This window comes from Nicotiana sylvestris, chromosome 7, assembly GCF_000393655.2.
Source record: "Nicotiana sylvestris chromosome 7, ASM39365v2, whole genome shotgun sequence".
Classification (NCBI taxonomy): domain Eukaryota; kingdom Viridiplantae; phylum Streptophyta; class Magnoliopsida; order Solanales; family Solanaceae; genus Nicotiana; species Nicotiana sylvestris.
The window spans coordinates 93,511,242-93,527,725 of NC_091063.1; positions in this window are offsets into that span (position 1 = coordinate 93,511,242).

Here is a 16,484-nt window from a genome sequence, read left to right on the forward strand (position 1 = left end):
ATATTTTACAAGAGGTATACTTAAGTGACGCTTACAAGATAGTTTACTTATAAGGTTTGTGGATTGGCCCCATCAATGGAAAATTCATGAAGAGATACTATCCATGAAGAAAACAAATATGCTCCTTAATGCACAAGCATAAATTGCATGTTACTCCTGGTTCTCAAGAGTATAAATTGTGCACGGTCCAAAAAAAAAGAAGTCCTCTAGGTTGAAAACCTTGAAAGATGGGGTTTGGAGAGGTATTTATTGACATGGTGTTTAGATTGGTCTCAAACAATTAGTACTCAGTGTTGTTAAATGGCCAAGCCAATGATTTCTTCAAATCATCAAGAAGAGTCAAACAAGGGGATCCTTTATCTCCTACATTATTTTTTCAGGCTGTTGAGGTACTTGGGAGGGCCTTGGATGCTCTATTTGACAATCCAAATTTCATTGGATTTGGGATTCCAAGTGGATTCACAACATCAATTATCTTTCATATGTTGATGATACTATCATCTTTAGTTCTTCACACTATGGGGTAATTCAATTGATCATGAATGTTTTGGAGGAGTATGAGGCTGCTTCTGGGTAGAAGGTTAATAAGGAGAAGTCATCTTTCTACATGGATGAAGGATCACCTGCAGATGAAGCCAATACAGTACATCTCATTATACAATTTCAAAGGCGCCCATTCCCCTTTACATATCTTGGTTGTCCAATCTTTTATCATATTTAAAGTGCAAGGAAGGCTTCAATCTTGGAAGGGTAAATTTCTACCTATTGGTGGAAGGGCAGTATTGATCTCACATGTGCTTGAAATCATACCAATCCATCTATTATCAGCTGTGAAATCACCTTTATATGTAATTGCTCAGTTTCATAGGATATTTGCTAAGTTTTATTGGAGCAACTCACGAAATGGTAGGGCAAGGAATTGGTCAGAGGATTCCTTGTGTCTACCAAAAAATGAGGGAGGTCTTGGCTTTAGGTCACTACATGATGTGCCCAAAGCACTATTTGCTAAGCTATGGTAGAACTATAGAACAAAAGATACTTTGTGGACTGCATTCATGAGAAATAAGTTTGGCAAGAAGATTAATGAGGTCCTAGTTCCTTAGATGGATGGATCTATGTGTGGAGAAAAATGCTGGAAATGAGGGACCTTGTTGAGCATCAGATTTGGTGGCAATTAAAATGTGGCAATGTTTTCTTTTGGTATGACAATTGGACTATACTTGGAGCACTCTACCATGCTTCAGGTCTTGAAAATTGGTGTGATGAAACCATTGTACATGTTGATGAAGTTGTGGAGAATGGGGCCTGAAATGAAGGGTTGATAAGAGACTTACTGTCTGATGATCTAGCTGCCCATATACTAGAAACCATTGCACCACTTCAATGCTATACTATGAAGGATAAACCATGGTGGAATTTGGAAATAAAGGGTTAGTTTTCAGTGGAAGTCTACATGGCAATACATAAAGAAAAGAAGGCGGGAAAGCAAGATTTACTGGTTCATTTGGGTAAAAGGTTTACCATTCAAGTTTTCTTTTTCCATGTGGAGGCTGTGGTAAGCCAAATTACCCTTAGATGAATCCTTAAGAAGAATATGATAACTAATGCTATCCAAGTGTTAGTGTTTTAGGAACCCTAAGGAGGAAAAAATAACTCATGTATTCTAAAGGTCTCTAGGAGCCAAATTTCTATGGAAATACTTTTGTGCTCCTGCAAGGATCAATATAGGAGGGAAACAACTATTGCAAGTCATTAATGATTGGTGGAGAAGTTCAGTGAATACAAGCTTGAAAGTCGTGTATCAAGCTATACCATGTCTAATTGTATGGCATTTAAGGAAGAGGTGGAATTTAGACATGCATGGGAAGAGTGTGTCCATCAATAAGTTGATCTTCCAAGTATCTAATTCCATACATATGTTGTTGAAAGTGATAAGACCAAGTTTTTCAAGAGTCACTACCAATTGGCTGGATTTGCATGACAAATTGATGCGACATGTCGCTAAATTGAGATATACGAAGGTGCTATAGCAATTGCCTCCTGTGGGGTGGATAAAGTGTAATACAGATGGTGCATGTAGAGGGGGCAATGGTAGAGCTTCATATGCTTTTTTGCATCAGGGATGGAGTTGGAGATCTAATCTATGCACATGCAGATGAAATTGAAGATGCTACCAACAATGTAGCTGAAGTTCAGGCAATTCTGGAGGCTCTAAGGTACATAGTTCAATCATATTTTTCTCCTTGTCTGATTGAAATTGACTCCTTATTTATGAAAAGAGTACTGGATGAAATGTGGGAACCGCCTTGGAGTATTATCAATCAGGTGGAGGAGATCAAAACCCTAATGGCTAGTGGTGCATTTCAAATAGCACATGTGTTGGGGGAAGAAAATAAGTTATCTGATCATCTTGATAAGATGACATTAGCGCAACATGCCATTGTACATGTGAACTCTTTTGTGGATCTGGATGTTCAAGGTAGGAGAATTCGAATAGTGACAAGCTACAATTACCCTATATTAAGGTAAGGACTGCTAAGCCAAATTCTAGATGATGATGAAGAGTAATGAGAGAAAAAGGACGCGGTGGATAATTGTAGTACTGTGGATGATGATCAGGAACTTTGGAGGACATGGTGATATCAATGGATAAAGAGTACACATCACACTTCCTACTCAAATCCATATGGAGGAGAGTTGGAAGACATTGTTTATTAACATAGTTATCTGTGTTGCAGGTACTTTGTTGAGAATGGGAACCTATGCATTGGCCAATTATAAAAGGACGGTATTAGTTTCTTTGATGCCCATTTCCTTTAGATGTAACCAATGTATAGGCAAGTACAATTTTATGGTTCAACAAAGCAAAATACCTTGGACAAGGCAGTCACACTCTAAAGGAGGCACAAACTTAGTTGGGAAGTACCTGTTGGACTTTAAACCATTGGGCTTTAAAAGAGAAGAAGTGTGAATTGGAAATGGAGGGAAATAAAATGGAGGGAAAATGAAAATTTGAAGAAGTGAAATTTTGTCTTGCACTTTGTCCCTCATTGGTGAGGGACAATCACATTTATGTGCTTATATATAGATTCACTTCTTAAAGCTCTTAAAAGGAGTTGAAGAGAATGAACCCTCGCGCCGTCGTCGTCGCTCGCTCGGCTCGGCTTCGGCTTTGGCTTTAGATTTGGATTTGGATTTTGATTTGTCAAATGATCGATAAGATTATTTTTGGGCAAAATTTATTTAATTATTTAATAATTAATTAAATGCCAAATCACTGCTGAACGTTCAGAGGGCCTCACTGGCCGTGGTTCTGCCGCGACCGTGGTAGAATCGCGGCAGTCAGGTTCAGAAGGCCTCACTGGCCGCGGTTCTGCCGCGACCGCGGTAGAATCGCGGCAGTCAGATTCAGAGAAGCTCTCTGGCCGCGGTTCGGCAACGATCGCGGTAGAACCGCGGCAGGCTGCGTATTTTCTGAAAAGGCACCTTTCCAGACACCTCTTCTGATATTTGCCTATAAATTATGAGGCAATGCTGCATCTTCCAGATACGAAATAGACTCTAGAACTTCTTTCTTTCTGAATATACTGCATCCTAATTCGCAGTCTCTCTCTCTCAAATTCGTAAGTGTGATTTTGCTCCGTTCTTTGAGTTCGTTGGTATCCTGCAATTTGTATTGCCACTGTTGCAGGAAGGTTTATTCCGTTTTATCCTGGGAGGATTTAATCCATTACCTTGGCAACGTGTGAGGGGGTTAAAATTCCTTAAGGACGCACAAGAAAATTGTGGACTCGGAATATTTTTGATTCTTTACTATTTGATATATTTCTTTATTCTTCTAACAGTTTCCTGAATTTTGTTTTAACTCAGTATCGTTCACAAGCTTAAGGAATTTTAATTTTTTACTAACGTTTCTGTGTTAAATTATTTTCTTTATACTTTGTTGGAGACTAAAGACTTGTTGCTTTCTACTCCTATAATTGTTTCTGTCCGGTTTAAAGTACATAAAAACTTTGCCGGAATAATAAACGTACGGGTTTGAAGTATATAAAAACTTCACCATTGTTACGTGTTGTATGGTTGGTTTGGTATTCAGTTTGAAGATATCAAAAACTTCACTGATTAACAAGTTCTGTATTGTTTTCAACTTTACAGAAATATGACGAATGAAAACCAAACTAATGGAAGTGTTGCGGGAACGGTTGCTGCTGTTACAAGCCGTTCTACTCCTGCTCATGCTATGGCACCGGCAGAAAAACCCGGAAAGTTTTCCGGGATTGACTTCAAACGTTGGCAAATGAAGATGCTCTTCTATCTTACTACGTTGAGTTTGCAACGTTTCATCAAGGAGGATCCTCCGGTCATGGCTGATAATACTCCGGATGATGAACGACTTGTTGTAACTGAAGCATGGAAACATTCTGATTTCTTGTGCAAAAACTACATATTGAGTTGTTTGGAAGATAGCTTGTACAATGTCTATAGTGTCATGGAAACTTCAAAAGCATTATGGAATGCACTAGAGAAGAAGTACAAGACTGAGGATGCCAGACTTAAGAAGTTCGTGGATGCAAGGTTTTTGGATTTCAAGATGATTGACACTAGGTCCGTCATAACTCAAGTCCAAGAATTACAAGTCATTGTGCATGACCTCCTTGCTGAAGGTATGACCCGAATCAATAATTTTATTAATAAGATTTATCTTATTATTAATTATGAATTTGTTATTGAAGGTATGGTCATAAATGAGGCCTTTCAAGTCGCTGCTTTCATTGAAAAGTTACCTCCGTTGTGGAAGGATTTTAAGAACTATCTTAAACACAAGCGGAAGGAGATGACACTAGAAGACTTGATTGTTCGTCTGAGGATAGAAGAAGACAACAAAAATGCTGAAAAGAAGTCACGTGGAAACTCGACAATAATGGGGGCAAACGTTGTTGAGGAGGCGCCACAAAATAAGAAGAGGAAGAAGGCTTCCGGACCAAAGAATTACCAAAGCAGGAAAAAGTTCAAGGGTAATTGCCACAACTGTGGAAGATCTGGGCATAAAGCCGTGGATTGTCGTGCGCCCAAGAATGATAAGAAGAAAAAGAATCAAGCTAACATGGTTGAATATGAAATGGAGGACTTATGTGCCATGTTGTCTGAATGCAATTTGGTAGGAAATCCAAAAGAATGGTGGATAGATTCTGGTGCCACCCGCCATGTTTGTGCTAACAAGGAGTTATTTTCTTCTTATGCCCCCGCAGGACCCGACGAGACAATCTTCATGGGAAATTCATCTACGGACAAAATTGAAGGAGTTGGCAAGATTGCGTTGAATATGACGTCGGTAAAAATAGTGACTCTAAATCAAGTCCTCCATGTTCCAGAAATTCGCAAGAATCTTGTGTTTACCTCACTTCTTGTCAAGAATGGATTCAAATGTATTTTTGTTTCTAATAGTGTTGTACTTAGTAAGAACGATGTATATGTAGGAAAAGGTTACCTAAATGAGGGCCTTTTTAAGCTAAATGTAATAGCAGTTCCTATCAATAAAGTGAATATTTCTTCTTACTTACTTGAGTCAAACACTTTATGGCATTCGCGTTTAGGTCACGTAAACTTCAAAACATTGCAGAAGATGATAAATCTAGAAGTATTGCCAAAATTTGATTGCATTAATTCCAAATGTCAAATATGTGTGGAATCAAAGTATGCTAAGCATCCTTATAAGTCCGTTGAAAAGAATTCAAGTCCTTTAGACTTAATTCACACAGATATTTGCGACATGAAGTCAACACCATCACGCGGTGGGAAAAAGTATTTTATTACTTTTATTGACGATAGCACGAGATACTGCTATGTTTATTTACTTAATAGTAAAGATGAGGCAATTAATGCTTTCAAGCAATACAAGAGTGAAGTTGAAACGCAACTAAACAAAAAGATCAAAATGATAAGAAGTGATAGGGGTGGCGAATATGAATCTCCTTTTGAAGAAATTTGTTTGGAAAATGGCATTATTCATCAAACAACTGCCCCTTACTCTCCACAATCTAATGGAATTGCGGAGAGGAAGAATCGAACATTGAAGGAGATGATGAATGCATTACTAATAAGTTCTGGCTTACCACCGAACTTGTGGGGGAAGCTATACTTACAGCTAACCGGATAATCAATCGTGTACCTCATAGTAAAACACAGTCCATTCCTTATGAAAAGTGGAAAGGAAGGAAGCCTAGCTTGAAATACTTCAAAGTGTGGGGGTGTTTAGCTAAGGTACAAGTTCCTAAACCTAAAAGAGTTAAGATAGGTCCAAAAACGGTTGATTGTGTGTTTATTGGATATGTAACCAATAGCAAGGCATATCGTTTTCTGGTTCATAAATCAGAAAATCCTGAGATTCACATTAATACGATAATAGAATCAGATAATGCTGAATTCTTTGAAACTATTTATCCGTATAAAAAGGAAAGTGAAGTGACCTGCCAAAAGTCAAAACGACCTCGGGAGGAAATAACAGATGGTATGTCTAATGAAGAAAATCCAAGAAGAAGTAAACGTCAAAGGATATCTACTTCATTCGGTCCAGATTTTCTGACTTTTCTGTTAGAAAATGAGCCTCGTACCTTCAAGGAAGCAATGTCTTCCTCAGAAGCACAATATTGGAAAGAAGCTGTCAATAGTGAAATAGAATCCATATTGAGCAACCATACCTGGGAATTGGCTGATCTTCCTCCGGGTAATAAAACGTTGGGTTCTAAATGGATTTTCAAGAAGAAAATGAAAGACGATGGTACTATTGACAAATACAAGGCAAGACTTGTTGTCAAAGGATTTAGACAATGAGAAGGTCTTGACTATATTGACACATACTCGCCGGTAACAAGAATTACATCTATTCGGATGCTAATAGCGTTAGTCGCCTTGTATGGTCTTCAAATCCATCAAATGGATGTAAAAACAGCCTTCTTAAATGGTGATCTTAAGGAAGAAATTTACATGAACCAACCTGAAGGGTTTGTGGTTCTGGGAAAAGAAAAGAAGGTGTGTAGACTTGTTAAGTCTCTTTATGGATTAAAACAAGCACCCAAACAATGGCATGCGAAATTTGACCAATCAATGTTGTCAAATGGTTTTAAGATTAATGAATGTGATAAGTGTGTTTACATTAAGAACGTTCAAAATCATGTAGTCATTATTTGCTTATATGTTGATGATACGCTAATAATGAGCAAAGACATTGCCGACATTCAAGCTACTAAGCATATGCTTGCTAGTAAGTTTGATATGAAAGACTTAGGAGTTGCCGATGTAATTCTAGGAATTAAAATCCAGAGGACTCCTCAAGGTCTAGCTTTGTCTCAATCACATTACGTGAAAATGGTACTTGAAAAATTCAAACACTTGGAATTTAGAAGTGCAAGAACTCCAATTGACTTAAACCATCATCTTATGAAGAATAAAGGCGAAAATACGTCTCAATTGGAGTATGCTCGTGTGTTGGGAAGTCTAATGTACATCATGAACTGTACCCGACCTGATATAGCTTGTGCAATAAATAAACTTAGTCGATTCACAAGTAATCCCAACAAGCATCACTGGGTGGCTATGAAACGAGTTCTGGGATATTTGGAGTATACCCAAGACTACGCTTTGCACTACAATAACTATCCTGCGGTTATTGAAGGATATAGTGATGCTAATTGGATAACCGGCTCATCAGAAATAAAGTCCACAAGTGGATACGTGTTTACTATTGGTGGAGGAGCAGTATCTTGGTAGTCTTCCAAACAGACATGTATTGCTCGCTCTACAATGGAATCAGAGTTTATAACATTGGATAAAGCCGGTGAAGAAGCTGAATGGCTTCGGAATATTTTAGAAGACATTCCGTTCTGGCCAAAACCTTTGGCTCCTTTTTGCATACATTGCGATAGTGAGGCTGCAATAGGACAGGCCGGGAGCGTTATGTATAACGGAAAGTCTCGTCATATACGACGAAGACATAATACCGTTAGACAACTACTTTCTAGTGGAATTATCACTATTGATTAGGTAAGATCAAAGGATAATGTTGTGGATCCACTTACAAAAGGCTTAACTAGAGAGGGAGTTGAGAAATCATCTAAGGGAATGGGACTATGGACGAGGACAAGTCAACATGGAGGTAACTCTACCTAAAATTTTGGATGTTCCGAGATCTAGGTTCAAGGAGCTCAAACAAAGTTGTGATTGACCGGTTCAACATTGTCAAAACAAAATCTTTGGTCCATTCTCGTGATGAAGACAATGTTCAGTAACAAGGATAGAACTTTACACGTTCTTTAATGATTACCTAAGTTTGATGAAGTATTTATCAGATAATGTCAATCTAAAGGATTACACGTTTAGGAATCACCTATGTAAGTGAGAAGAAGAAGCCGCTTCAATGAGAATTCTGTAAGGCCAATTCTCTACGCACTTATGAAACCAGGCAGTGTTCATGGCTAAAACGAACACAACAATGAGAACCAAAAGGCGGTTAAGGGTTGGTTGTGTGACATATGGCTGTCTAGGTATACACTAAAAGTTCGACGGTTCAAAGATATCAAATCTACCGATTGACCGAGTATATCCGACATTGCTTGCAAAATCACATAGCTTTCATCTATGATCTTTTTTGATACAGCCATTCCCATTCATGTGGGGGATTGTTGGACTTTAAACCATTGGGCTGTAAAAGAGAAGAAGTGTGAATTGGAAATGGAGGAAAATAAAATGGAGGGAAAATGAAACTTTGAAGAAGTGAAATTTTGTCTTGCACTTTGTCCCTCATTGGTGAGGGACAATCACATTTATGTGCTTATATATAGATTCACTTCTTAAAGCTCTTAAAAGGAGTTGAAGAGAATGAACCCTCACGCCGTCGTCGTCGCTCACTCGGCTCGGCTTCGGCTTTGGCTTTGGCTTTGGCTTTGGATTTGTCAAATGATCGATCGATAAGATTATTTTTGGACAAAATTTATTTAATTATTTAATAATTAATTAAATGCCAAATCACTGCTAAACATTCAGAGGGCCTCATTGGCCGCGGTTCTGCCGCGACCGCGGTAGAATCGCGGCAGTCAGGTTCAGAAGGCCTCACTGGCCGCGGTTCTGCCGCGACCGCGGTAGAATCGCGGCAGTCAGATTCAGAGAAGCTCTCTGGCCGCGATTCGGCCGCGATCGCGGTAGAACCACGGCAGGCTGCGTATTTTCTGAAAAGGCACCTTTCCAGACACCTCTTCTGATATTTGCCTATAAATTATGAGGCAAGGCTGCATCTTCCAGATATGAAATAGACTCTAGAACTTCTTTCTTTCTGAATATACTGCATCCTAATTCGCAGTCTCTCTCTCTCGAATTCGTAAGTGTGATTTTGCTCCGTTCTTTGAGTTCGTTGGTATCCTGCAGTTTGTATTGCCACTGTTGCAGGAAGGTTTATTCCGTTTCATCCTGGGAGGATTTAATCCATTACCTTGGCAACGTGTGAGGGGGTTAAAATTCCTTAAGGACGCACAAGAAAATTGTGGACTCGGAATATTTCTGATTCTTTACTATTTGATATATTTCTTTATTCTTCTAACAGTTTCCTGAATTTTGTTTTAACTCAGTATCGTTCACAGTACCATGATGAGTTAATGAGTTTTGCAACAGGTCTTGGACAATATTGCCCCATCCCTAATGAGCTTAAATAAGCAATATTTGAAAAGTATTATATGTGGTCAATGACTAAATTCACCAGGAGAAAAAACAAGCTGCCCAGATTTGACAACGTCGGGCATAGGTTTGCCATGCATTTGCGGGCTGCTGGATTGCACTTTGGAGATGTTTCCAAGCATACACAACGTGTACAACTTATGAAGAAGTTATATATGTTTTGTTCTTGCATATATATAGGGATTGGTCACGAATTTTTGAAGACAAATGTCACGTCCTTAGTTGTTAACTAAGTACATGTGCGACACTTGACAACTCGCTCACGATCTTGCACAACTTGCTCACATTCTTGCTATGTCAAGTTAGCCTTACTACACTCAAGATCGCTAAGAGAATGGAAGAAAGAATACAAGAGAATTGTTAAAAGAAGCTTTGTATTAGAGGGAACTGGAATTGTTTGCTTGGTGAATTACAAATGAATGACCCCATTTATATACTAGTCTCATAGGGGCTAGTGTGTAAATATTAATTGTTACACAAGTTCTTAGTATTTACAAGATAAGAGCTTTCTCTAGAACTCTCTCCAAACCTAGAAGATTCCAAGGACTTTCCTAGCAAATCTATAGGGATCTAGGTTCTTCCTAAGGAAATGTCCATACTTCTCTAGAATCTTCTCACAAATGCTAGCCTTATTCTTATGTAAGCTTCCACATGGCATTAATATATGCCAAATGGTGCCTATGTGGCATGATGACATGGAGGACCATCACACTCTCCCCACCCAATATTGCGACGACCGCAGCACAATACTGTTGCATAAACTCTCCGATCTTATCTTTGAATTGCCACAAGTCTTCATATTGTTCCCACGTGGCCTCCCCCAGTGATTGTCCTTTCTAATGGATGAGGAACATAGCGGTGGAATTTTGCTCTTGTTTTCGCCTGGCCTGGTAATCTATGATAGCCTCAATCTCCCGATCATGCGAGGTGGTGATAGTCATTGGCGCTCGACTTGATTGGCCCCTACTCGGATCATCCTTATCATCATGATATGGATTAAGCATGCTGGCATGGAAGACATGGTAGATCTTAAGATATGATGGCATGTCAAGCTTGTATGAGATCTTGCCTACCTTGGCGACGATCTTAAATGGCCCTCGTACTTACGAATCAGATTCTGATGCATGTCCCGTAGTGCCTTGAACTGTATTGGGTTAAACTTCACCATGACCATGTCCCTAACTCTATAGTCCGTGGGATGCCGCTTACAGTCCGTAAACTTCTTCATCTTCTTAGCTGCCTTATCCAAGTAGGACTTAGCGGTATCGAGCTGCTCCTCCCATCCTTTGGCCATATGATAAGCCCCCAAACTTGTTCCTTCGAATGCGGCTAATAATGAATGTGGAGTTTGTAGTTTTTGGCATGTGGCTAGCTCAAATGGTGTCCGCCCCGTGGACTCACTTCGCTGCAAGTTATAAAGGAATTGGGTGATGTCTAGGAGCCTTTCCCAATCTTTCTGATGTGCGCTTACATAATGCCTTAATTAGCATTCTAGTAAGGCATTAACCTGTTCCGTTTGTCCATCTGTCTGTGGGTGGAAACTAGTAGAAAAGTGCAGTTCCGTGCCAAGTATCTCAAACAACTCTCTCCAAAAGTTTCCAGTAAAGCGGGGGTCTCGATCACTAATGATATGCCTTGGTAAGCCCCAATACTTTACCATGTTCTTAAAGAATAGCTTGGCGGCTTCTTTAGCTTTACAACCCAGTGAGGCAGGCATGAAGGTGGCATATTTGGAAAATCTATCCACTACCGCCATAATAGTACCATAACTGTCGGACTTCGGTAGGAAAGTGATAAAGTCCATAGTCACGCTCTCCCATGGATGCTCTGCAACTGGTAGTGGCTCCAAAAGTCCTCGGGGTTGTTGTTGTTCAACCTTGTCCTGTTGACAGACAAGACAAGTCTGCACATAGCACTTTATGTCATCTCGCATGCATGGCCAATAGTAGAGTGAATCAACCAAGACCCTAGTATGGCGTTGACCTAGATGACCAGCTCACATTGTGTCATGACTCTCCCTTATGATCCGTCGTCTAATGTCTCCAAACTTAGGAATGTAGACCCGCCGACCTGTGGTAAGTAATAGGCCATCTTCTATCAAAACCGTCTCGTCTTGCCTTTGTTGGCTAACTCGATAAGCTGTTTGGCTGCTGGATCATGATGCATGCCTTCTTTTATAGCCTCCCGAATGTCCCATTTTACTGAAGTGATTGCAGCAAGCTTGGTTTTCTGGCTCAAGGCATTGGCTATAACATTACTTTTTCCCGGCTTATACTCCAGCGCATAATCAAACTCGACCAAGAAATCCTGCCCCCTAGCCTGCTTTGTTGTGAGCTTCTTCTGTGCCTGAAAGTAGCTAGTAGCCACATTATCAGTATTAAACATGAACCTCGACCTGAGCAGATAATGTCTTCATGTACGAAGGCAATGCACAATGGCAGTCATTTCCTTCTCTTGCACCGTGTAACACCGCTCTGTCTCATTTAACTTACGGCTCTCAAATGCTATGGGATGCTTATCCTGCATCAGGATACCTCCAATGGCGAAGTCTGATGCATCTGTGTGCACCTCAAATGTCTTGGCAAAGTCAGGTAATGCCAAGACTGGCTCCTTTGTTACAGCTGCCTTAAGGCATTAAAATGCCTTTTGACAATGCTCCGTCCAAACCCATGGCTTGTTCTTCTTTAGCAACTCACTCAATAGTGTGACCTTTACTGCGTATCCACTGATGAACCGACGATAGTAGTTAACAAGGCCAAGGAAGGATCTCAACTCAGTTACCTTTATAGGTGCCGCCCACTCCTGGATAGAACGTACCTTAGCCTCGTCCATGCGTAGCTCGCCATTGCTAATGACATGGCCCAAGAAGTGCACCTTTGATTGTGAAAACTCGCACTTCTCCCTCTTGATGTATAGCTTGTTCTCCCGCAAGACTTGGAAAACCTTCCTTAAGTGCTCCATGTGTTCCTCCAAGGTGTTGTTGTAGATGACTATGTCATCTAGGTAGACTACCACAAACTGATCAAGGTAGGGATGAAAAATCTTGTTCATAAGGGTGCAAAATGTGGCTGGTGCATTGGTTAAGCCGAAGGGCATCACCAACCACTCAAAGGTTCCATATCTCGTCACACATGCTGTCTTTGGCTCATCCCCTTTTCGCAATGCGAACTTGGTAGTAGCCCTTTCAAAGATCCATCTTGGTAAAGTACTTGGCTTGCCCAAGTCTATCGAACAAAGCAGTAATGAGTGAGATATTCTTCATTGTAACCTTATTAAGTGCTCGGTAGTCTATGCAGAAGCGCAACGATCCATCCTTCTTCTTCTAGAACAATACTGGTGCCCGAAAGGTGCTTTTGATGGGCGAATGTGACCAACATCCAGCAACTCTTTCAATTGTTTCTTGAGCTCCTCCAGCTCGGGCGGTGCCATACGATATGGGGCAAATACGGGTGGCTTATCCCCTGACTCCAACTCAATCTTGTGATCCACCTCTTGCCTAGGCGGCAAGTGCTTAGGCAACTCCTCGGGCATGACATATTTGTTTTCCTCAAGCAACTTCTCTATGAAAGGCGACACTATCTCTTGAAAATTCTTGTCTTTTTGTAGACTTGCAATGGTTGCCACGAACGTCAGCTCCCCCTTCTTGATCCCCTTGACAACTTGCATAGTTGAGAGTTGTGCTTGGATCTGTCCGTGTGTCATAGTTACTGTAGGTACCATGCAAGCTCCTTCTCTCTCCATAACTAAAAGACGTTGGAGGTAGGGGTCGATCAAAGTATGACAATGTCTAAAAAACTCTTGCCCTAGTATGATGTCAAAGATATCCATAGCAGTTATGGTAAAGTTTGTCATACCTTTCCAAGATCCCAATTTGACACCAACTCTATTAGCTACCCCACGAGCATTTGTACCTCGACATTCACGGTCTTGATGCGAGAGTTGGTTGGAGCAAGCTTCAATTCTAGTCTCTTTGCGGCAGCCTCAGTCACGAAATTATGAGTTACTCTAGTATCCACCATTGCATGAGTGGGCTTGTTGTTGATGGTGAGACCACGTACTGATAGCCATTCTCGGTAGGTTGGATAGCTTGCTTTGTGACAACACCACATAATTCGATCATACCCAATTGTGCGATTCCCGAACTCTCTCCTTGCGGCTGCTCCTTCCGTTCATGGACCATGGCATTGAGGCTCTTGAGGTCGGGACAATTCCTGAAGTCGTGCGGCCCTCCGCATATGTAGCATCCCTTCTTATCGACCTGTGCCTTCTTCTCGGCGTAGCCCTGACGACCACTCGAGTTTTTGGGATCTTGAGTCTTGGAGTATTGTTGTTGTATCTCCTTTCGTTTTCCACGGTCTCCCCACCTTTGACATTGTTAACCTTTGACTCTTTGCCATTGCCTTTGTCGTGCCTGTCATGCCTGAAATCCATCAATGATTCAGCCTCCACTATGGCTTGGTATATATCAGTGACTTGTCGGCATTGCAACTCCTGCTTAGCCCAATTTTGTAACCCGTTCATGAAGTGGAACACCAAGTCATCATTGGTTAGGTTGGGGATTTGAAGCATAAGGGTAGTGAACTCCTTGACATAGTTACGTATGCTCCCTGTTTGCTTTAATTCCCTAAGCTTGTGCCTTTCCTCGTACAAGACATTCTTTGGAAAGAACTGTCGCTTGAACTCCGCTTTGAACTAATCCCATGTGCTAATAGTACGTAAACCTTTATCCACGTCGTCCATCTTCCTTCTCTACCATAGCATGGCAGTCTCTAAGAGGTACAATACCGTAGTGTTGATCTTGGCCTCATTGTCCCTCACTTTGCCGTGCCTGAAGTAGTTCTCCAAGTGCCAAAGGAAGTTTTTCACTTATTGTGCATCACGAACACCTTTGAACACTGGGGGTTTGGGAGCCTCGATCTTGGCCTCCCTTGTCACCACGGCATTGCTAGTTGCCTCGGTCACGCCAGCATTGACATTCTCCTCGAGTGACTCTATCTTTGCCTTCATAGCATCGATGGTACTCAAAGCCTCCATGAGTCTGCACTCTAAGGCAGTGATGGTTTGCCTTAGTTCCATCTCAGTCTGTGTACGTCCCTCCAAGTCATTTCGGATAGTCTCAATCTCTTCAAGAGTGTGCCCCTCAGGAACGTTAAGGGTGCTTTCCACCTTCCCCAAGCGTTGGCCAAAGACTTCCATGGCGTCCATCCCTGCATTCATCTTCATCACCCACTCTTTACCGAGCGAGACATCCTCTGGAAGGACCTCCACTCCATCCTCGCTCGCCTCAGTGGCAGATGGTTCTTGGGGTGTAAGCCCTTCGTTTGACACAACCTCAGGTGGCACCTCCTTTCTCTTGTTGGTGGCATTCCTCTTTTTGCTACCGCCGCTCTTGCCAGCAATATCCTAGATGATGTTGGCTTAGGTGTTGGCAGCATTAATTTCTCCGTCGTTCGCCATTACCTTAGTTGAAACCTTCGCTCTGATACCACCTTGTCACATCCTTAGTTGTTAACTAAGTACATGTGCAACACTTGACAACTCGCTCACGATATTGCATAACTTGCTCACGTTCTTGCTATGTCAAGTCAGCCTTACTACACTCAAGATCGCTAAGAGAATGGAAGAAAGAACACAAGAGAATTGTTAAAGGAAGCTTTGTATTAGAGAGAACTTGAATTGTTTGCTTGGTGAATTACAAATGAATGGCCCCCTTTATATACTAGTCTCCTAGGGGCTAGTGTGTAAATATTAATTGTTACACAAGTCCTTAGTATTTACAAGATAAAGGCTTTCTCTAGAACTCTCTCCAAACCTAGAAGATTCCAAGGACTTTCCTAGCAAATCTATAGGGATCTAGGTTCTTCCTAAGGAAATATCCATACTTCTCTAGAATCTTCTCATAAATGCTAGCCTTCTTTTTATGTAAGCTTCCACATGACATTAATATATGCCAAATGGCGTCTATATGGCATGATGACATGGCGGGTCATCACACAAATCACGATACCAACTTGGTGGCCTTGAACTGGACAGTGATGTTGGTCCTATTTGCGTATGGTTTAGCTAAGTGTCTTGCTAATCCAGGTATGGTTATCAGTTTTAGGCATCACAAGGAGCTATTTGATCAAATATAAAAGAAGTGTTCATGGTCTGAATCATAGGTGAAGTTTGTCTACTTGTGCAATTGTTGGTGCACACTTTGGGATAGCATTTTACATGTTGTTATTTGGCTTGTTTTTATAATTCTTCATCCTAAGCATGCCATAGTTCAACGTGTACTATTTAGGTTGGGTGTATTACTCAACTTTGGTAATAGATGTGATGTATGTTCATGTTTTATACTCCCATATTTTGTGAGACCTTTTGACACTTTATTTTCTGGTTTTGATATTAATAAAAAACAGTACTAAGCATCCAACTTAGTAGTATATTTTCTAAAAAAACCTCGAAAGATGTGTCTTAGGCAAAAGTTAGGACAATAAAAAAATCTCACCCATTTTGAACTACGGTATAATTTGATCCTCTTCACCGAGGTACGTAGACAACTTTAGTCATATGGGTTCAAAAAACACATATTACTCAAGGCATTATTCGAGTGAAGTATGATGGAATGTAATTTACTTGATTGACACTTGATAATTTCGTGCACATGTATTCTTTCGTTGAACTCTCTGTCTTATCAGATATTGATGGTTCAATAGGGACAAACCCTCTATGTCAAATTGAGATCTCTGATGGAATGATTGTATTCATTTAGTAAA